The following is a 23,335-nucleotide window of genomic DNA, read 5'->3' as shown; positions in this document are numbered from 1 at the left end:
TCTCAACGAGCAGCTAACCAGCTGAAAACAGGAAGAGAGGGAAAAGGCCTGGACCTCGATGATTTAGGAAATGGCTCATCAGCCACCAAAAATTGAAGTTACTTTTTCATTCATATAATGTGTAAAAACATTCTCCACGATAAATATAAGGAGTAGTTCAAAGGAATAATCTGTTTATAATTTCTTAAGAAAAAATTCATTCCTGATTCACTTCCTTCTTTAACTTGTTAAATTCTCATAACAAGCTTACCAAATAGTTTTTTTTTTACCAAGTTTTACAGATGAAACAACTGATGTTAATAATGTTAAATTACTGGCTCAAGTTTACACAGCTGGTAATTTGAAAACACAGAACTTGAATCCATAAGCTCTTCATTTGAGCCCAACATTTTTTTCCCCCTGCACTTCATTTTTCTGCCACCATCTATAAAAGACTGACAAAGAGCAATCTCTCCTGACCATATCATGGGTCAGTGTAGGCTGTGAGAGAGCATCTTACTACTGTTTCCTTTTTTAAGTGACTCAGGCATAGCAACAAGACCTAACACAGAAACATTGTCAGGAGAAAACAGATTTTCAAAAGTTAATAATGCACCTAAGATTAAGTTTTAGTTGTCTCTGAACAGTTGAGAAGAACACACAGAATGCAGCTTTACCTAGAGTCACCCTCAGACTTGGAGACAGGGTATCAGTGTTCCCATTTTGTGGCCAGGATCAAGAGGAGAGAAACAGAATGTGTAGAAAACTTGAGAAAATAACAAGTAATTCCTTTTTTTTTTTTTTTTTTTTTTTTTTTTTTTTTTTACAGACAGGCAGTGAGAGAGAGAGAGAGAGAGAGAGAGAACGGTCTTCCTTTTGCCGATGGTTCATCCCCTAAATGGCCGCTACGGCTGGTGTGCTGTGGCCAGTGTGCTGCAGCCAGCGCACTGCGCCAATTGAAGCCAGCAGCCAGGTGCTTCCTCCTGGTCTCCCATGCAGGTGCAGGGCCCAAGCACTTGGGCCATCCTCCACTGCCTTCCTGGGCCACAGCAGAGAGCTGGACTGGAAGAGGAGCAACTGGGACAGAATCTGGCGCCCCAACTGGGACTAGAACCCGGGGTGCCGGCGCTGCAGGCAGAGGACTAGCCAAGTGAGCCACAGCACTGACCAATAACCAGTAATTCTAACAAACTTTAAAAAAATAGGTCTATCAATGAATAGCTATTAATTAGATATTATATGGAAAATAGTATAAGGGAATTATGGAAAAATGAATATTATGCCAGGGAGACAGTATTGCAAAGATATTTTCACATTTTTCCATATTTTTCAAGGATTTTATATTATTTTATATAAGAAGGAAATAAAGTAATGATTATTTCACTTTATTGGATGCTCTGAAAATACCCACTTGCCCAGGGCTAGGCTACCTCTTTCCATCAAATTCTCAATATGACAATTGATTAAACTGACACTCTTGGAAGACAGATTTCTTCTGGGTCGCAGACACCAATTATAGCTTCTCGATGACGTATTGGTATGTGGAATTGGATCTTGTGGAATTAGCATCCTGCACCTGACCACTGATGGCCTCAACTACCTCTGGTACTCTTCATAATGAACACTGAAGTGGAACTCAATTTTTCAGCTAAGGTCTCTTAGCCTAGCTTCCCTAGAAAATTTTTTCTTTTTATTTTTAACTTGAAGTCTTGAAAGATTTTGTTGAATCATTATTTCAGTAAATATGCCTAATCCACTAGGCTCTGTAGTTTCATTAGCTTTCATAATTCCCCACTTAGCTTAGAATGATAGAGTTTGAAGAAATGAAGACATTCAACTTTCTTTGTAGGTGAAGAAGCATACTTAGAGAATGTACCAGGGCACTTCAAAAAGTTCCTGGAAAATGTAAATAAAAGTATAAATATATTTTGGTGTAATTTTTAACCCATACATAGTTTTTTCATAGTTCCATTTCCTACGAAAAAAATTTGTACCAAAACACTTATTGTAACAAAACAAAATCATTTTAATTTTGTTTTCCATGAACTTTTTGAGGTATTTCTAAATGTAAAGTATATATCCTAGCAGATCTCACATTTTTCCAATTATAATTACAGGCTGCCTCATAAAATAAGTATACCTGCTCCTTTCCTCAATGTTACTGGTGTCCTTGATTATACATAATTTTAGGGGAAAGTACTCTAGTCTTCAGTATTGAGGGTGTCAGAATAAACTTGAGGAGCTAGGGTTATGGTGCAGCAGGTTTGACTGCTTCCTGGGAAGACCACATCTCTATCAGACGCTGTTTCTAGTCTCGGCTGCTCCGTGTCTGATCCAGCTCACTGCTGATATGCCTGGGAAGCAGAGGATGACAGTTCAGGTACTTGGGCTCCGGCCACACACGTGGATGACCTGGATGGGTGTTCCAGCTTCCTGGCTTTGGCCTGACCTAGCCTCAGCTCTTGGGACCCTTGGCAGAATGAACCAGTGAATAGGAGACTCCCTCTCTCCCTCTGTCACTCTTTTAAATAAATAAATAAATCACTGAAAGAACAAACTTGAACTATAGAGCTTTCACATTTGGTAGTGAAAGAGAGACACTGTATATGCACAAACTTACATGTGGACAATTTCAATAAATTTTATAATTCACTTGTTTACTCACAAAAGAATATCACCCTGTGACTCAAAAATCTGGAACAGAATCTATGAAATCAGGCGAAAGGGAGCCAGGAAGTGAGGAACCACAATGAGAATTTCCCAGCTCTCCCAGTGAACTCTGAGGGCACTCCCTTGAGTGCCTTCACTTTCTTGGAAGAGGCATAGGGAGCACCACATTCAAGTGCACCCTCAAGTAGAGTCAGAGACCTGGGCACTAGCCCTGGATTTGCCAAATATCATCTGTGTGATTTCGAGAAAGTCACATAGCATCTCTTGGTCCCCCAACATCATCTGTCAAATAATGGTCAGACTTAAGAATCTTTAAATAATTTATATTGCATGAAACTGAACACAGTTAATTTAGGCAGAGAAAGACATAGAATTCTAGGAAGCCTTGATAATTAGAAGCAGGGCCGTTTTCTGAGTAGGGCTGTGGGGGGTGGAGCTGACGTTGGAAGGGATATTACGCAGGTGGCAGTTCTTACTGTATGAGGCGCCACCAGAGAGAATGAGCTCCTAACATTCTTTGTCCTTGCATCTCTCTGCTCAAGTCTCAGAATCCTACATTCCTGGTTTGTTGGCCCAGGATAAATTCATGTGTCCAGATCTCAACCAGAAGATAGAAGCCAACTGAAATCACAGCCTCACCAAGACTGCATACAATAGCGGTGGCAGGGGGCTGGCGCTGTAGCATAGCGGGTAAAGCTGCCGCCTGCAGTGCCAGCATCCCATATGGGTGCCAGTTCGTGTCCCAGCTGCTCCACTTCTGATCTAGCTCTCTGCTATGGCCTGGGAAAGCAGTAGAAGATGCCCCAAGTGCTTGGGCCCCTGCATCCATGTGGGAGATCTGGAAGAAGCTCCTGGCTCCTGGCTTCGGATTGGCACAGCTCTGGCCATTGTGGCCATCTGGGGAGTGAACCAGTGAATGGAAGACCTCTCTCTGCCTCTGCCTCTCTGTAACTCTGCCTTTCAAATGAATAAATGAAGCTTAAAAAATAGTGGTGGCAGGAGGTGAGAGCTGTTACCAAGTAAGGGATCAGATTCTGGGCAGCCAAAGCATATAATCCTTTTTGTACTCTACCAGCTTTTCCTCCTTTCTTTCATTTTTCTTCCCTTTCTCCCTCCCTTCCTCCCCTCCTCGTCTTCCTTCTCCCTTCGCTCTCCCCACTTTACTCTTCTTTAGGGCTCTTCCAAATATCAACTGCTTTGCATCCTGTGGGGAGACTAGATTTAGCACATAAGGGCAAATTGCTCTCTTCTAGAAAAATCCCTCACTTCTCTCCAGACTCCCAGGAGGGTAGGGCTTATTGGAGGAGGAGAAGAAGACTGACCTAGCTGCAGTGAATTCCCGAAAGCCAGAGAGCAGCAGTGTTCTTAAGGACCAGAGCCAGACAGGGCTGGGAGCCCTGAGCCTGGAGCAGATGGCTGTGAAAAGTGTCCACCAAAGACCCCTAGGTACTGCTGCTAGTCAGAGGGGTTCCTTTCAGAGTGTTCCCATTAACACATTTTCTTGGCTTTCACCTTGTGGCTGCTGGGATGAGTGACATTTTCCTTTTCCAAACTGTCCTTATCAGTAATGCAACAATAGCTAATTTAATTAGCTGCCCTGAATGGCAGCCAGTTTGAGCTAATTTCGTTTTGCTAGTGCTCCCTGGTACATACACAACTGATAAGCATACTTCCCTCCAGACACACAGTGGGGTCTGGGAGACAAAGTGAGAGTGACAGTGGCTCCTCCAAAACCCGTCTTACACCTGTGGGATTTAGCACTTGACCAAAGGTAAGTTATTCTTGAGGCAGTATTCCCCAAGGGCCTATCAAATTTGTCAGCTGAAAGAGATAAAAGAGACAAGCAGGAAATTGCAAAGGCAAGGTGCCCAGGATGAGAGTGCTGGGAAGAAACACTCCCTTTAGCAGAAAGAACGCTTGGCCACAAGATCTGGACGTCAGCCATTGACCATCCCCAAGTCACTACCCCTCTGTGTCTCAGCTACACGGAGCATCACAATAATCACTGCTCTACTTTCTTCACAGACGGGTTGCAGCACAATGATAAAATGGAGGTCAGAGTGCTTTGACACATAAAGCTCTCTCCAGTGGAGAACATTCTGGTAATGGGTGTACTACCACTGGTGTATTCCCTACATCTCAAGGATTCTTCTTTGTCTCCCTTAGCACTTAGCATGGGGTCTACATGTAAACGGTGCTTGACTTATGCTTGTTGATTGATGATATAGGTATATATGTGAGGGGAGTTGTGTGGGGACAGGTTATGGTACGGGGAGGTTCCACATACAACGATTGGACATTGTAAAGTTTCAGAAAGGTACAACTGCTTATGTCAGCTTTGTTTTCAATATACGAAAACAGCTCTTCCATCCCACAGGCACCACTGCCCACTGTTCTCCGCTCCTAGTTTTGCCAGTGTCACTGTCCAAAGTAAGTAAAAGACCACACCCAGGGGTAGATTTTTGTATTTGTTTCAGGGTCCTTTCCCCTTTTAAGTACTGCATTTCAATGGAATCTGGATTAGAGATTGGATCTACTCACATGGAATAAACCACACATACTTGAAATGAGTAGACTTGAAAAAGCTTAGAATAGGAAAGATCTATATGATAATATTGTCCCTTCTCATTACTTTAATATGCCTTCTGATATTGCTATTTGGTCAAACATGCTTTAATGAACATGACTTCTGGGTTGACCATCTATTCTCACCCCCACACACTTCCCAGGTGACCTCATCTACCCCATGGCCTCAACCACACCCCATATGCTGTTAACTCACAAGTTATTAACTTCAGCCCTGACCTCACTCCTGTACTTAGTTATCAAGGATCATAGCTGCTTATTGAAACTGTCCACCTGGATCTTCTATTCAAACTTCCACTCAAGCAGCCCAAAATTGCTCTAACCACCTAGTTTAACACAATCCTTTTGTCTTAATTCTTTGTTTTTGTGGGCAGCTCAGTTTTCAAAGCCAGAACCCCAATCTTCCCTTCATGCCTTCTTCCTGGTAGTCACTGAATATATTGGTTTTATCTTCTATATATCTTTAGAATCCAGGATTTTCTGTTCAGTGAAATTATTTTATTTGTGTCTTTCATCCCCTGCCCAATTCCAAACAGAAACTTATCAAAGGTAAAGATTTCTGATTTCTTAAATGCATATTGGGCACATATGGAAAATGTTTGCTCACCTGAATTAAAATCTCCTTCTTTCTATTCTAGTAGGTTCTAAGTCTCTAGCAAACAACAATTAACCATGCTTAATATAATTGAAGACATAGCCTAATGTTCCCATTCTACTGTAATAGCGACTTCATGGCCTCCAAATTGACAGTCAACCCCCAAATTTGCTATGAATTGTGTAGATGGGACTCTGCAACCTCAGTGATGGACCTGCCCTTTGGGCCTGCTCCCAAATTGGAGGCAAACACATAGACCACTCAGAAATGTCTCCAATGTTTGCAGTAAAGGCAACTTCTCCTCTGACTGCCAGTTTGCTTTTTATAGATTCCTTACCTTTGACCCTTTCACAGTTAGCCCTAGACTCACACATGGATTATTATTCATCAATTCAAATTATAGGTCTATGCTTTTATGGTTTGAACAGGATTTGGCTTCCCAAACACACGTAGATGTTGAAACTCCAAAATCTTATGTTAAATTAGTGGATTCATGTTAATGATTGGTGGATTATGAGCAGAGACTTCTTCTAATCATGGCATCTGGGAGGTTGACTCACGGGAAGTCCTGAAGTGATTGAAGGCTTGTCTTAGAAGGCAGTCTTTGAGATAGGGTCGGCTATATAAGCCAAGTGCTCATCTCTCCCTCTCTCTCTGCTTCCTGCCTCACCATGTGCTCCTCCTTCCACATGCATTCTGCCATTTCCACCTTCCACCCTCACCTGATGCTTAAAGCAATGGTATGGACTGATCTTAGACTGTGAACCTCCAAAACTGAAAGCAGAAATGCACCTTCCTCCCCACTAAGTTGCTCCTCTCAGATATTTTAGTTAAAGTGATGAAAGTTGATTTATACAGATGCTTATAATGAATTATTAAAGTATTTGGAATCTCTTAATGATAATTGACATCTTAATAATAATTTTGCCTTGTTTTTAGCCATTTCTCTAACTTTTACTTAGTTATTCACATAGTCTTCTTATCTAGCAACATTCTTCCTCCAGCAATGCCCCTAGAGCCCTGGGGTTAGTGGGTGTCTTCATGCATACTGAAAGGTCGTCAGATCATCATGGAAAATAGCACAGAGGCTTGAACCAGACAGCCTCAGTTCAAAGTCCAATTTGACCATCTCCCTGTCTCAGGCAGCTCTTCTGCAATAAGGGAGCAAATAAGGTGCCCATATTCTTCACGGGTTCTTAGGAAGATTAAAAGAGATAACTTGTATGTCACAGTTAGTACTCTACCTAACACAACAAAAACAACCTGGATTTTGAGGACCTAGAAGATATCAAAGGGATTTTGATGAAAAATTCATTCTATTATTAAACATTTTAAGTTGCAAAATCAGATGCTTACTGTGAATAGATTCAGTGCTATGCAGTTGCCTCTAGTACCTCATCTCATCCTCATATGAACTCTATAATGTAATTTTAATTATACCCATTTCATAAATGAAAAAAAAACTGTCTTAGATTAAAAAAACTGACTGATGGTACAGATAGTAAATGGAAGAACTAGAATTTGAACTCTGGAAAGTTCAGAGCTAAAATTAAATAAAATACATACCAATTGTTCATAGTCCCTATGTCTCTGTAAATTAAACAAAGAAAAAGAAAATACTTGGATGAATCTTAAAATGAGCATGCCGATAGAAAGGAGCCAGACTGGGGTGGTGCTGTGGCTTAGTGGCACAGCAGTTTAAGCTACCACCTGCAGCACTGGCATCCCATATGGGATCTGGTTCGAATCCTGGTTGTTCCATTTCTGATCCAGCTTTCTGCTAATGTGCCAGGGAAAGCAGAGGAAGATGGCCCAAGTCCTTGGGCCCCTGCATGCATATGGGAGATCTGGATGAAGCTCCTGGCTTTTGGCTTCAGCCTGACCCAGCTCCGGCCAATGCAACCATCTGGGGAGTGAACCAGCAGAAGGAAGACCTCTTTGTCTCTTTCTCTGTAACTCTGCCTTTCAAATAAATAAAATAGATCTTTTAAAAAAAGAAAGAAACCAGGCCTAAAAGAGTCTTTATTGTTTGATTCCATTTATATAAAACACTAGAAAACAGAAGTTAAAATAATGACAGAAAACATAGGCGATGCCTAGGGAGGGAACAGATGAGGAGGGTTGAGGAGGATGGGTTAGCAGGGACACTTTTGGAGGTGATGGATATGTTCACTATCTTGGTGATGATGTCACTGGTGTATATGTCAACGCTCACCAACGGGTACAATTCAGATGTCCAATTTATTGTGTGCCCATTTCACTCTTTAATGCTGTTAAAGAATAAACAGACACTTGAGCTCCTCTTATACCCTCAGAGCCTGACACATGAGATAAAGGGTAATCAATCACTATTAAGAACTTGGTCTCCTGTTGAACAAAGAAAACCCAAATCTCCAGATACTAGGACCACTGAGTCCACAAGGGATTAAACCAGATTACCACACATATAAAAGCCCAGGCTCTGTGGATCAACCACCCTGATTCTCACCTCCTCCCCCTTGAACTAGTTATGTGACTTTCAGCAAGTTACGTCTCAAAATTCGAGATGTTCTCATCTAAGGTGAAAAATTTAGAAGCAATGAAACTTGCTTCACAGGGTTGTTTCAGAATTAATTGAGACAACGCACGTGAATCCATCAGTGGCATACTCAGCACACGATCAGCTGTCTATGAGTATTTGTTAAATGCTGTTCAGGTGCACAAAAACTCTTGAAAGAGGCTCTACCAGGCCTCAATGTTCAGGGTTGGGCAGGTCTGTGGTATGGGGTGAGGAGGAGCAGTATTTGGTGTGGCCCAGAAGGAAGATGTCACTCTGGCATCACACATGTGTGTGTCCTGCAGGGTCCCAGGATTTGGGGGCTGTGATAAATCGCTGGGTCAGGCTTCCTCTGATTCCCTGAGGGACTTTCTCCCTCTCCCGGATACCCCTGTAGAATGCAAAAAGAAAACAGCAGCCACAGCACTGGGGTCAGTCTTTCTGCTTTTCTACAGAAAATAGTAATGCATTCTGCTTTATCCCACGCCTCTATTACCTTAATGTGCTGGCCCGGAGGATAAATGAGATAATAAACACAGAGCACCAAGCGAGCACAGTGTCTGGGTCACGGGAGGCACTCAATAAATGTTAATTCCCTGCCCCCATCTCCTTATAGATTAGCCCTGACTTCTGAGAAATGCAAATCGCCAGGCACTCACCTAGGACTACTTTCAGTACAAAGCCTTCTCACTGCCCCTTAAAGCGCACCAGAATCCCTCTCTTCTGCTAATTGTCCCACGGAGACCAGGGGAAGAGGAGCCCAGCCTCCTGGCAGAAGACACTGCTGTTATCGAGCTTGGTGAACATGGCCCTCATTCATCTTCACAGACACTGCTGCGCCATCCATTTTAAATGACACGCCAGCCGACCCGTTTATCAAGATCAGCATACTACTGTATTATTATGATTATTTAGCATTTACATAACACTCTATTTGCAAAGTGCTTAATAATAATTTATTTATTACTACATCTAACTACCCACTAATGGAAAATTCCAGGGGTTGTCCTGAGTTCACTGACCTCCACTCTGGAGATACCTTAAGGGCATTTCCCTTAGCTGCCCAAATGCCTGCTATAAAATAGTTTTAATGAAAAACCATTTGGGGTGTGTGGATCCAAACAGTAAAAGTATAAGTGTACATGTCTTTTCTGCATTTGTGGTGTATCTATAGGTTCAATAGCCTTAATCTATGAGTACAAATAAGCGTTCTTATTGTTATAAAGTCACTGAAATAAGATCTCTCTAGGAACAATAAACAGGATCAAATTCCAGTTGTGTGGCAGTCATGAAAATCAAGCAAATGCAACCTTCATATCTCCTTTCAAAAAAAGGCTGGTTGCCCAGCTCCGAGGGTGCAGTGAGCCTCTGCCTGCTGGCTACTGTTAGGTCCACCCCTGGCAGGGACTGAACGCAGCGGTGGTACAGGGTTGGCCATTTCTGTCCAGGATGAGACTCATCCAAAGGATGATTTTTGTTCCGGAGCTCCCCATTGGGATGGTTGGGACTTCTTCAGGTCTTCCTCACTCTCTGACGGCTTCCCTGCCCAAACAGTTTCCTTTACTTTGTTCCTTCACAGGAGTTACCTCCTGAAATGACTTTTCAGTCTTGAGCTAGCCAGCTCCCCGGAAACCCAGCCCCCCAGTCATGTTAAGTCAGGGTCTTTGTGCTGCAGGTTTTTAACTGGTGCCCTGGAGGAGGGGCTTTGATGCTTTCAAAGGTTCCTATGCTTCTGTTCTATGACACCTGTGACTCACATAAAATGGGATTCAGTACAAATTCTGTCTTTAGCCTCCAAGCCAGGGATTTTGTGATAGTGAAGGCTTTTGAGGGAAAAGCTCACTGCTTAAGATACCATCACTTCCCTTCCTACAAGGATCTGCTAAGATTCCAACTCTGTTACAACATGCAGAAGGAAGATGATTGATGTGTGTGGAATTATATGGTAAGACTTTATTTGTACATGTAAAATATTTTCATTTAACATTATATAGTACATGGCAATGCATATAATTAAATAGGTAGCATCAGGACAGAAGTGATCAGGTGCATACATGTACATAAAAGGCCAATCGAGACAGAGGCTTCACAGCAGAAAGATGCAGATGGAGAAGGCAGATCTGCATCCTGGGAAGATCTGTTCCCTGGGTCTGATTGTCCCCAAAGTGTTTCTGTCAAACTGTATCTAATATGGGGAAGAAAAAATGAATCACCCCTAAAAGGTCTCTGTGCTTCAAAATTCTGAGTGATGCAGTCCCCATATCAGCTGCCCAGACCATCATCCATGGAGGGCTTTCTCTCCAGACCAAGAATGAGAACAAAATGTGTGTCCACCTCCCTTCTTGTCCCTACTTCTTGTGTTTCCCTTGTTACTGCTGATTTCTAAGCAACCTTTGAAATAAGTCTGTTCTCTGCTTTTTTCCCTGGATTGCTTAGTAGTCTCTGATAAAATGTGTCTACCACAAAATAAACTACTATAGGATCTAATGAGGGTTTTTGAAATTAAGAGCAATAAGAATTTATTGACTTCTGTAATAAGCAAGATCCATGCATAGGGTAGGTTGTCACTGGGAACTTGCTCTGAGAGTCACATGTGCAAATGAAGTTTACAGTTGGAGGTCATACTGACTAAAATTTGTTTAAAGATTCATTTATTTGAAGGGCAGAGTGCGTATGTGTGTGTGTGTGTGGAGAGAGAGAGACAGAGAGAGAGAGAGAGAGAGAGAGAAAGAGAAAGAGAAAGAGAAAGAGAAAGAGAAAGAGAAAGAGAAAGAGAAAGGGAGAATCTTTGATTTGCTGGTTGACTCTCCAAATGTTAGAACAGCTAGATCTGGGTCAGGCCATACCAGGAACTTCATCTGGGTCTCCCATAGGGGTGGAGGGGCTCAGGTACATGGGTCATCATCCACTGCCTTCTCGGCTGCATTAGCAGAGATTCGGATTGGAAGTGGAACAGCTGGGTCTTGAACTGGTGCTCTGATATGGGATGTCAGCATCCCAAGTGGTAGCTTAACCTGATGCTCCACAACGCCAGGCCTTTGGATACTATTTTGAAGCATGTTCACCAATTCTTTATGGAAATTCATGGAGAATCATCTACGGTTAATTAGGAAGGGCAGGTGGGGTGTTTGAGAGAGCATCAGGAGGGATTCTCTGGCTTCCTTCCACTGCCGCTTTTAGAGTCCTCAAAACTCCGAGGACACGGCAATATCCCGGGGCAGAGTCCAGACTCAGCTCTTCCAACAATGGCTTCAGAGCAGGTACTGAAAGAAGCTGGGGCTTAGAAGGGCCGACATGAATTGATCAAAACCAAGAACCGCCACATTCACATCATTTCCTACCTGATAAGTAATATAACAGCTCAGAATTAACATAACTGTGTTTCATCAAAAAGGCTGAAAAACTCTTACGGTTCCTTGGGAAAAGGGTGGACCATGTGGAGGTCATAGACCATCCCAGGAGGAAAGAATAGTTTTGAATGAATCAACCCTCAGCCATCAGTGCTCTTTTGGGTTTGGCATCAAGGTCCTGGTCCTCTTTTGTCAGGTTCAAAAACATGAATGACTTGGCTGAAGGCATACAGTGGGGTGGGTATGCGCATAGCATTAGGAGTCGCACGGAGGAGCTGTGTTCCAATCTTGGCTCCACTATATCACTGGTTGCATGTCCTTGCATATGTTCCTTTGCTTTTCTGAGGCTCAGTTTCCATTTTATAGATAAAATGAAGGTCACAACACCCACTTCCCAGGGTTGGAGTAAGAGTGAAATGAAACAGCATGCTGGGTAAAGCACAGCACTGTCAGAGAAATGCTCCAAAAAAATGGTAGCTCTTTGTTGCGCATTAAACACATTGTCTGAGAGTAATGAGCTAATATGTTGGATGACAAAATCAGGACCCACAAAGGTCTCACTAGGCTGGACTCAAGGACCAAATCTAATAGGATGGCATTTAACAAGGATAAATGTAGAAGTACTGCAATTAGGTCTGAACAGCGAGCTGCACAAATGCCCGGTGGGGAGATAGGGCTTATCAACAGCACACCTGAAAAAAGCCTTGGAGCAGTACGTGACTCTCTGCTCATTAATGGGTCAATGGTGTGAGGCTCCTGCCAAAAAGCAAATGCAGTCTTCGGCAGGCAGCGAAGAGGCAAGCACATTGTCTGGAACAAAGGCAGAGATAATGCCGGGCTCCTCTGCCTCTCTCTGGGCACTGCACATTAATAGGGCTGTAGATAAGCTGTTGCAAAAACTAGCCCAGGCAAGAGAAACCCAAGCAGGCTCAAATATGTGTCCACAAACATTTGCAGAGCAATCATGTGCAGGATGGATTGCAAATTCCCAGCTTATTCCCTGCTTCAGGTTGATGAGTGGGATGATGAGTGGGAGTTACGGAAAGGAAGCTTGCTACACAGTACATAAAGAAGAGATTTTAATGAATGAATGCCATCTCCAAAAGGAGAGGGGGTAAATTTCCTCTCTGTCACTGGAAGGGTCAGGGCTGAGGTTACAGGATTGCCTAGGAAGGATTTCGTAAAGTGATTCCCTGTGCTTCCTGCAGCATGGCCCAACCCATAGCCCACGTTCCCCCAGACATCACTCACAGAATCTTTTGAGCACAAGGCTGCTTCAAAAAGTTCATGGAAGAATGGAATTAAAAGATAAGTGCATTTTGGTGTACAAAGATTGTGAAATCCAAGCATTTTTTTTCCTAGAGAGAGAGAAACCCACCCATTCTCTGGTTTACTGCCACAGGGCCACACAACGAGGTCTGAGGCAAGTTGAAGCCAGGAGCCAGGAACAGCATCCTGGTCTCCCATCTGGGTGACAGGGGCCCAAGGATTTGTGTTATCATCTACTGCCCTACTAGGTGCATTAGCAGGAAGTTGGATGAGAAGTAGAGTAGCCAGTACTCAAACTGTACTCTGATACGGGATGCTGGTGATGCAGACAATGGTTTAATCCTTTGCACCACGATACAGGCTTGCATACATAATTTTCTTCATATGCATTTTACATGAATTTTTGAAGAAAGAACCCTCACAGGTATATAAGCTATTTTTCTCTGGGGAGTTTTGTAGCCTGCTTCAGAGTCTTTGTGGAATCTGAAACTCTACCACAAATGACTAAGATGAATGAAGATGAAGCATTTCTTGCAATGTGTATTGAGCATGCCTGCTGCTAGGTCATGTGTTGAGGAAAAAGTCAAGTAAGATATAGTCTCTATCTTTGTAAGGGGATACTTCAAGTTTGGTGTGTTTTTTTTTTCTTTGAAAGCAAACAAATATTAAAATTTGTGCTGCTATAGACAATGAGGCACAGAAGAGCAACAAGGAGTATGGTCATTTTCCCTCTGAGACTTGGGGATTTTATCAGAGACAGTAGTGGAAAGTACATCAGCTACCTTCACCTCTGTGTAGGTACAAGGCATACTCCCAGGCTTACCAAGGACTCCAAAGAGATGCAGAGCTGGCAAAACAGCAGACATCTTGAAAGCTCACTGCAAGGCCCTTGGGAGTGCTAATTTCCCTGACCTAACCATTCCTCCAAGACCCTTTCCCACCTGTCCATGAAGGGACAAGGTCACTAGGATGTCCTAAAATGAGATGCTGTAGAATATGTAGGAAAATGTTTTCGATCAGCTCATGAAAACCCAAATCACCAGCTGCTTGTGCCTGTGTGCACACCCACATTAAACTGCCAACCTGCTTTACATTTATTTACCTGCCATGTAATGGCTGCTTTATTGGGACAATAAATTGGAGGCAGTAATATCCACCCATCAAAACCCTACCTGTTTTTCAAGGCCTGCCTCTTACTCTACTTCCTTCACAGGTTTCCCCAGGCCCTCTGCCCACTGAGAGCATTCTGTTCTCTAAACCCCGCAGTGCCTACCATATGTGCCTCTCACAGGCATCTACTTACCATTTTATACTGTTACTTAGCTGGATTTCATGAGCACATTGGTTGAATAGAATTATTTAGGCCAGACAAGATCTTGCCTGACAAAATCATCCACTCTGCAAGGATGGGGATCTGTATGATTCTGCTGTCCTCCCTTGAGTGTTTCACGGGCAAGGTGTGTCGTAAAGCCCCCAGTTCATAGGCTGGGATAATAATCATGCGACTGGAGTGTTTACAGAATCCACTTGATTTGGTAGACAGAAGTGCAGAATGGAAATGGGATGTAAGATCTCTGTAGAAAAGTAGATGATTCCTTAGACCTCTGCTCTGTCTGCCAACTCTACCCAATCAGGAGATGGGGAGTAATGCCCCCTTGGCCTTCCACTGTGATCCTGTCCACAGGAACTTGGAACAAGCAAAGATTGACATTAGCAAATGGTTCTTTGATTTATTTTGGATTTGTTTGCCTAGAATTATAGAATATTAGTGCTAGAGAGCTGTTAGTATTCTAAATTAAAAACTCTTCATTTTGATTAAGCTAAAGGCAATAGAGGTAAAATCATTTTAGGATGAGAATAATGAAAATTATTTGGTCATAGGCCATTTTAGTAGCGATACCAGGAGTAGGACCTAGATCTCCTGAGTTCTATTGTCTATTTAAGCTCTTGCAGAAGTGTCCTCATGTATTCTCAAGCAGAACTTGTTAGTCTTGGCAACAACCTAAGAGGTCCCTTAGTTATTACACTGACTGCTCCCATATTGCTCTGTCTATTCCAGCCATGCTTGTCTCTATCCTGTTCCATGAAAATGCACCCACATTCTCAACTCAGAATCTTTGAATGTGCTATATATTCTGCGTGGACATTAAGAGATTTGCTGCCTCCTCTCCTTTCAGTCTTGTATGTTCCCTTCCTAGTGGGCCCTTTCTCAACCATTTCAATGCAAATCACATGTTCCTTATTGCCTGCTCTGGCCAAACATTCACTCTCTCACTTCCCTGCCAATATTTCTCTTTAGCACTTATCAATAATATGCTATGTGTTTTACCTATTTACCTTGTTTATGTCTCTTTCCTCTCCTACAAACTATACTCTCAAAGGGCAAGGATTTTTTGATCTGTTTCATTCAGTTATATACCATTGAGGCTCAGCATAGAACCTGGCACACAGAGGATGCTCAATCAATTCATGTTCAAGGACTGTTGGCAGTGCTGATTGGGCAGACACCAAATCCCAGGAGTGTCAGGGTGATACTCGGGGTGTGAGCCAGGGGCCAGACAGGCATCTCTATCCCAGTCTTTGAATTTCACCCAGAACTCTGCCAGATCCACAAGAGGTCAAAGCTGGGAAGTTAATCTGCCTCCCTCTGGGCTGTAGAAGTTATGCAGGCTCCCAGATAAGCAGCACAGGGAAGGCAGATGGATCTCATGGTTTTAGATAGATAGATAGATAGATAGATAGATAAATGATAGCATTTATTTATTTAAGAAAGAAGAGTGAGAGAGACGCAGAGATTATCTCCCATGTACTTGTTCACTTTCCAAATACCAACAACAGCTTTTGGGCTGGGCCAGGGGCTGGGAACTCACGGGTCTTCCACATGAGATTGGGTGGCACAGACCCAAGTACTTGAACTATCACCTGCTGCCTTCTAGGGTACACATTCGCAGGAAGCTGATATCAGGAGTTAAAGCCAGGACTCAAACCCAGGTTCTCCAATATGGGTCTGGACATCTCAAGTGGCATCTCAGTCACCGTGCCACATGCCTGCCCCATCCCATGGGTTTTCAACTGTGGAGTTAGACTAGTGGCTTTCAGGTTTTTCAGCAGCATACAGGTCTCATGGAGCATCACTGTCACTTATCATACAGCTTGTAATAATTTTCAGCAACTGAAGGGAAAGTCTTGGGCTAAATGTGTCATGGCCTCACTAAGGTGGCACTTAGGCTTTCTTAAAAGAAAAACTCATCATTAATCCATGCCAAAGACACAAGAGCCAACATTCAAACTGTCGGAGGTTCATCTGCAATGGCTGGGATAACCCTCCTCACCTACTAGCTTGGGCATTCCAACCTCACAGAACCACTGACCTGGATGAGGAAATGAAGTGCGGGTTTGTGGAGTCAACATCAGCAGATGCTGTATTATGAAACGTCTCACCATGCCAGAGCCATCTGAGCCACAAAGCTTGCCACTGACTCCAAGAGGGACTCAGGTTTGCGTTACAGCACACACTTGGCTTCCTGGACTGAGGACTTTGGATCCCGGCTGTGCCTCGCCTTGGAAGGGAGATGCCAGCCTCCCAGCCTCTCGGGTTATTGATGATGAGCCCAGATTTTCCATAACAGCCTCTCATTGAATCCCAGCCCCTGTGTCTGCTTCAAGCAAGCTGAGATCCTTTAAGGTCCAAAAAGACCCAAGATGGAGAATTTTACACTCTTGAACCCAAATGCAGGCAGTATCCAAGCCAAAAGGTTGGATTGTTCTTTCTTCTGCCCCACTTATCTCTTTGTGCCATTAGCAAACAAGCAGGTTTCAGAGGTTGTGGGAGGCCTTTCTCTCTCCATCTTTCTTCACTCCACATGGGGTCTCCTGGTTGGGGGTGGGCACCAGGTAGACTCAGGTCCATATCCCAACAAAAGCCTGGACCCTTGATTGTCAGGCTCACCTTGCTCTTCCCACACCCCCAGCTACTCGCGTGCAGAGACATCAACTTGGTCACGGGCTTTCCAAGCCCTTTCTGCTTCATGGAATTTCACTGAGACCCCCACCAGCTGTGAGGAGGGAAGAAAAGACAATTGGTGCAGACACACTGGCTGTAAAAATGCCCCCTTCACAGTCGCCTCTGGCTCTGGCTCAACTGGAAACCATAAGCCGTTTTCTTGGGCTGGCACTGTATATGCATGGAAAGCGAAAGCTGGCTGTGAGCCACTCTCTTCTTTCTCTTTCCCCATATTCTCTTCCTACTGCACGAAATGCTTGGGGCCCACCTGAGACCTAACATTTGTCTGTTTTGAGAATAGATGAGTATTTATTAGAATTAAACAGCTGGGAGCTCTGTGATATTTAGACGGGCATTAGGAGGAGTGCATGAGAAGAAGATAATGCTGGGTCTTTTTTTTTCTGTAAACCAGGCTGGGCTTAGTTACTGAGGGGATTTCTTGGGTCTCCTGTGAGAACCAGATACAGTTAATTTCCTGCAAAAGCTGCGGGCTGGGCTGCACTGATATTGCAGTGTTATTTAGAATAGAAAGGTCAGGCCTGAGATTGAATAATCATTGACAAGAAATCCATGGGGGATACGAAGCAGTTGGTGAGCAGCGACTGAAACCTCTCCTGACTCCTCCCCCGTCTCTTCCTTCCTGGCTATCTGGCTGATTCTGGGGTTTGCTTATTAGTCTTTCTGCAAATGTTGCCCAAACCCTCAGAGCTAATGGGAAAGGTGCATGGGGACAGAGAGGGACAGCTTTCGGGCCACCACTTGAGATGGGAGGCTCAGCCTCACAGACTGGCTATACCTACTCGGGGGCCATTTGCCTTGGGCAGCTGCATAGGAATTTCCAGATCACAAATGGTGGCTTTCTCCCCAGTGCCCTGAAGCTGCGTTTTGTCCTCAGTAGGGTAGTATGTTTCTCTGCTTGGTCTCTGAGTATAATCTGCGTAGCATGTCCTGAGGGTAAAGCCTACATAGGCTTCTAGGAAGGAACAGGGGCAATCAGATGGGTTTAACACCTGCCATGTGCTGGCTGTTTGTATTCAGTACTCAGGAATCCTGGCAACCCTAAGGTCCCTGCCTGGCAGATGGAGAGAAAGCCTCAGAGGGTTCAGATGGCTCAAGACTTCCCAGCTTCTAAGCCATAGAACAAAGATTTAAAATCTAGAGCTCTCTGGACACCATGCTCATGCCCTTTCTCCATGTTACACTGTCTAATAAATTGTTAAATCTCCACTGTGGACACTTTTTCCAGTCACCCTAGAGGGTTTCTTAGAAATCCATGTTTTCAATAAAAGTTTCTCTTTTGCAGAAAAATCATCAGAAGCTGCTGTATCAGGATTCAGATCCCACAAATTAGGTGGCTCAGGGTTGGGTTCAGCTTGTAAAAAGGAGGGATGGATGAGGGGACTCCTGACGTCTCTTCTGAATCTCAGATGTCCTGTAACTTAATTCTTCTAAAATGAAGTTTGGTATTCAGATGTTTCTTCAAATTTAGAAAACATTTTGCTTAACTTGGGAACGCTAAGGTGACAAATAATAAAATCAGCGATTCATCATCAGCCACCAATTGGGAGTGAGCACCTAGGTCATGGTTCAAGCTATTCTGGGCTCAAGACTGGAGCTAGGTAATGGTGAATGGCCACAGCGCTGGTTAGAATAAGGGGAGGTCTAGGGTTACAAAGAGGATCTGCACAAAATCTCCATGGATAGCTCATCATCTAGGGAAGAGTCTTGATAGGGATGGCCATTCCAGCATGAGTTCTTGGCATGATGGCTTTGGACTACAACTCGTCTGTTGCCATACAGGATCCTCAGTGTGTTCTGGCAACTGTGACATTGCTAGGGCTGTCCATGACTCCAAGGCTGGGTAAAACAGAGAAATTATGGCTAACAGGATACCTAATAGGAAGGAGCTTGGTCAAGAGCATTTTCTCCAGCCTGCTGACCAGCAGACATGAACTCCAAGGGCGATTCGATTACTGAGTCATCTGCTTTACCCCAGTTCATGTAGCTTCAGCTCCTTCACTGAGAGTCAGTTTCTCCATTACTGCCAAGCCAGGAACAGGACAATGAATAGCAATATCTAGAAACAGTACAAGTTTTAAAGGGACATGATCCTTAACTCAGATACTGAGTTTTATCTCTAGATTGGACTCCCATTTCTTCTGAAAGAACTCAGTTTTGTGCCTGGAGTCCATTTCCTGAAGCTACAGAAAGAGCAGGAAATTTTCACAGCCTTGTTAGTTAGCTTGAAAGCCCTGGGGTCTTCAGTGCAGCCAACAAGTCTGGTATTATCCCCTCTCTTCCTCCTTTCCTGAGCTCCCAGTCCCACACTCAGGCAGAAGCTGCTCCCTTCATTCTACCTGTACCTGAGCTCTAGAGATGGCTAGGACACTGGAAATGCAGATATCTGGGGAGAGTGTTTGGCACAGTGGTTAAGCCATTGCTTGGGATGTCTGTATCCTTTATCGTGGCACCTGGGTTTGAGTTCTGGCTCCACACTCTGGGTGGCAGCAGGTGATGGCTCAAATAGTTAGGTCCCTGCCACTCATGTGGAAGACCCAGACAGAGTTCTCACATTCTGGCTTCACACTGCCTCAGTCCTGGTTATCTGCTGCATTTGGGAAATGAATCAGCAAATGTGGTGTGTGTGTGTGTGTGTGTGTGTGAAAGAGAGAGAGAGAGAGAGAGAGAGAGAGAGAGAGAGAGAGCGCCTCTGTCTTTCAAATAAATCAGGACATTTTAAAAAGGGTATATAGACATCTAATAGCTCAGGGTCTGAACTAAGACCCCCTAGCTCCTCTGCTTTGTATCTTCACACCTTCTGGATAACTGCCCAGCCTCTCTGTGCTTCCACTTCTTTGTTTGTAATGAATATAGTGGTAGCACTTATGTAGAGTGCTGAGAAAAGTAAGTGAATAAGAAAAATGACTAGTCCATTGTAAGCACGGTCATGTGGAGATGGATCTTTTCCTGCTTCCTATGCATCCATACCTTTGAAGCACCTTTTGTAGTAGCAACAACTGTGGCTGGCACATGAGCCAATTAAGGGGGAAATAGTTGTGATTCGTTACCTACTTGCTGCAGGTAGAGGCAGCAGGCTTCCAGGATCTCAATCCTAAATGTTTCTCTGAATGTTATTCCAGAAGCAAATATCAAGATGTGCCTTTAAGGCTGCTCTAGGGCAGTGTGAACTGGTTCATCGATTCAGTCCATATTTATCGAGAACCTGCTCTGAGTCAGGTTCCCCTTTGAGCAATTGACTCCACAGTCCCTGTGTCTCAGGTTCACTACCTGCAGAATGGGACTCGTGACACCTGCTCTGTCACACTCCCAGGATCATAGTGAGACTCCAAAGGGATGTGTCAGCACTCCATATACTATGCCAGGCAAATTGGTGGTTTCAACATTATAGCCATGGCGATGTCATCCTCTGCAGGGCGGTGGCCCCACTGTCAAGTGACAATTTTCCCAGAGCAGAGCAGTCCTAGATCAGATGGATGACCTCGAGAGCACAAGCTCCATGGTACCATCTGGCATCCTCTTTGCCTTTGATTTATCAGTGCAGCTCTCTCCCCATGCGGCACCATAAAGGCTGGTTGTGTGACACCTTTACTGCCTGGCTCAATGAGAAGCAGGGACGATCACATGCAAGCAGGGACAAGGTACAGAGGCTCACCTCTGCCTTCTCATCACAGGTTTCTTGGGCTGGAAAGACCCCAGGTGAGGCGCGGGTGCACCTGGCCAGGTTAGTGGCCCCGGGAGAGGTGGGGCCGAGCCCAAAGCACTAACAGGTGGGGTATGTTTCTGCTCCCTCCCCATTTGCTCTGGTGGCCGCCATTTCCAAGGTTTATAGGTATCATTACCTTTGAAAAATCTGTTCCATTCAAAGACAGTTGGGGTTGGGATGGGTGGCAGATTGCAATTTAACGATCAGATTAAAATATGCTAAAGCAAACAAATAAATAAATAAAAATCCCAGCAGCCTGGAGCACTGCAATTCATTCTGTGGGCAGCAGGGGCTGGGCCTCCAGGGACCAGCTCATAATTCAGCCCAGAGGCAGGTTTAGTAGCCTGTTACTGTATGACCACAAGGAGAAACAACTTCCATGAAAGATTTACGCTGAACGGCACTGGAGGCTGAAGGGCTAGGGCTCAGAGAGGAGACAGATACAGGAAAAAGACAGGTTCAGGGGCTAGTTATGGAAAAAGAATGGATCCCAAACTCACTCATGCCACCACAGTGACCCACACTTTTCTCTTCTCCCAAGCCTTCCCTGGCCCCTCCATAGCTCACACTCCTGAGTCACCCCACCCTATGGCCATTGAGACTGGATAATGCCACTTCGTGGTACAGGTTCTTTTTCCTATTCCTATATCTTACCAGACTGTGATCTTATGAAGGAAGAGTATGAATTATCCCTCTTACCATCTCTGCTTTTAGACACAGAGTTGCTGCTCAGGAAGTAAATGCTGAACGGATAAATGAACTGTGATTCCAAACTCGCATTTCCTTATTGAGAAGCACAGTAGCACGTTCCTCAGTATCCGTGGGGGATTTGTTCTAGGAACCCCCAAGCATACGAAACCTGCAGATGCTTATGTCTCTTTTATAAAATGGATAGTATTTACATATTATCTATACAATCAGCCTGTGTACTTCAATCATCTCTAAATTACTTATTACACCTAATATAATGTAAACATCACATAAACTGTATTGGTTAGGAAACAATGATGAAAATATCTGTACATGTTTGGTACAGATTTTTTTTCCAAATACTTTTGATCTGTGGGTGGTTGCAGAACCTATGGATGTGGAGAGTTGACTATGTTGAGTGGGCACCAGGGGTAGCAAAGAGACAGGTGGAAACATGGCATCTAAGCCCCTTGGGGTCTCCCTCCTCACCTCTCTGGACTCCTGATCTTCCTCAGAGCCCTGCCCTTGCTCTCTCTGGCAGGTTCCTTTCTGCAATGCAACCTTTGTACCTGCTTATCCCTCTGCTAGAACTCTCTTTTTGTCCATCATCACGTATTTAACTAATTTGTCTGTTTGTAATGTGAAAGGCAGTTCCTCAAGAAGACACTGCTGAACCTGTTGACTGCTCCAGTTCCCTTTTCCTGTATTCTGTAGAATCACATTTGTTTGATTCAGAATGCATATCGGAAGTGCAGACTCACACTCTCTGTGTGACGCATGGATCACCGTTAGACACCGCACTTTTGCTTATCACCCCCAGCACCCAGAACAATGCCCAGCTCATGTTAGGCTCTCAGAAACACTGTTTGATTGATATTGGGGTCACCATGTTTCCCAAGGGATCTCCTGGCCTATGAACCAGACATCACTGAGGACCCCATGCCACCACATCCAATTACCCCACGACCCACCACCCTGTGTCCTTCACTGAAACCTCAGTCATTACAGATCTCCACAAAGCCAAAACACGAAACTGACTTGGGCAGCTCCCTGCCAGGGCCCAGCCTGGCTGTGGATGGCTGTGGTGTCTGAAGGAACAGGAGAAGGGTGGGAAAGATCTGAGATAATCATTCATTACTCCCCTTTGGGGAAAGCTTTTTCTTCACACTCAGCAAATGATGCTCTTGTACCAATAACAAATGTCAAATGCTCTGCCTGGGACTTTAGGGAGACAGAACATTAGCAAAGGAGGTGCAATTCAGTGAAAAGGACAGGATTTCTGCTTAAGGACTGCAAAGCCAAGTAACAAATGTCACCGAGAAGCTCTGGGGAGACAGCTCTGCATCAACAGCCACCACTATAGGAAAAAATAAACACATCCATAGCTACCTTCCATCAGTGGGCACTCCCTGCTTCCCAGAATCTTCCACAGGGTCCCCCCTCTCAACACTGAGCCCCTCTGAGCAACTGTCCTCATGGGACCCAGTGCTAGGGAAACAACCAGGGGCAGTGGTAGAAGTAGACAATGAAGTCGTGCACTGTGACATGCTAAGCAGCGTGGCAAATTAGGGCCCCATTTGGCTTCTGTTAAGTTTCTCTGTTAAGGTACTCATTCTACAACCGGAAACCAGACTCCATGGTAAGCATGGGAGTAGCTGTTTGGTCTTCTCCCACACTAGATCGTAATTGGGACAACGTCTTATTCACCTTTTTTTGTATCCCCATGTTGTGCGAATGGCAGAGCTGAAACCAAGGTGTTCTCAGCTGAGAAGTGACACAGAAGCACCAGTGAGCAATGGCAAGACCACAGCATGAGGAACTCCAAGAGGGAGATGGACAGAGTGCTGTGGGGCAACAATCCTCCATGGGCACCAGGGGAGTGGCTAACCCTGACACTGAGACTTGAAATCTGGGAAGGGACTCTAGCAGGGAG

At 44.3% G+C, this 23,335-nt stretch overlaps 1 protein-coding gene across 2 annotated transcripts in view; it reads right to left on the bottom strand.

Annotated features, from left to right (window-relative positions):
* The window catches only part of PBX1 (PBX homeobox 1), a 332,349-nt gene that overhangs the window by 1,591 nt on the left and 307,423 nt on the right, over positions 1-23,335 (bottom strand). The window lies entirely within an intron of this gene.

The sequence above is a fragment of the Lepus europaeus genome, chromosome 5 (assembly GCF_033115175.1).
Source record: "Lepus europaeus isolate LE1 chromosome 5, mLepTim1.pri, whole genome shotgun sequence".
NCBI classification, from domain to species: Eukaryota; Metazoa; Chordata; class Mammalia; order Lagomorpha; family Leporidae; genus Lepus; species Lepus europaeus.
The sequence above is the reverse complement of the archived record's forward strand: the minus strand, read 5'-3'. Positions and strand labels throughout refer to the sequence as shown.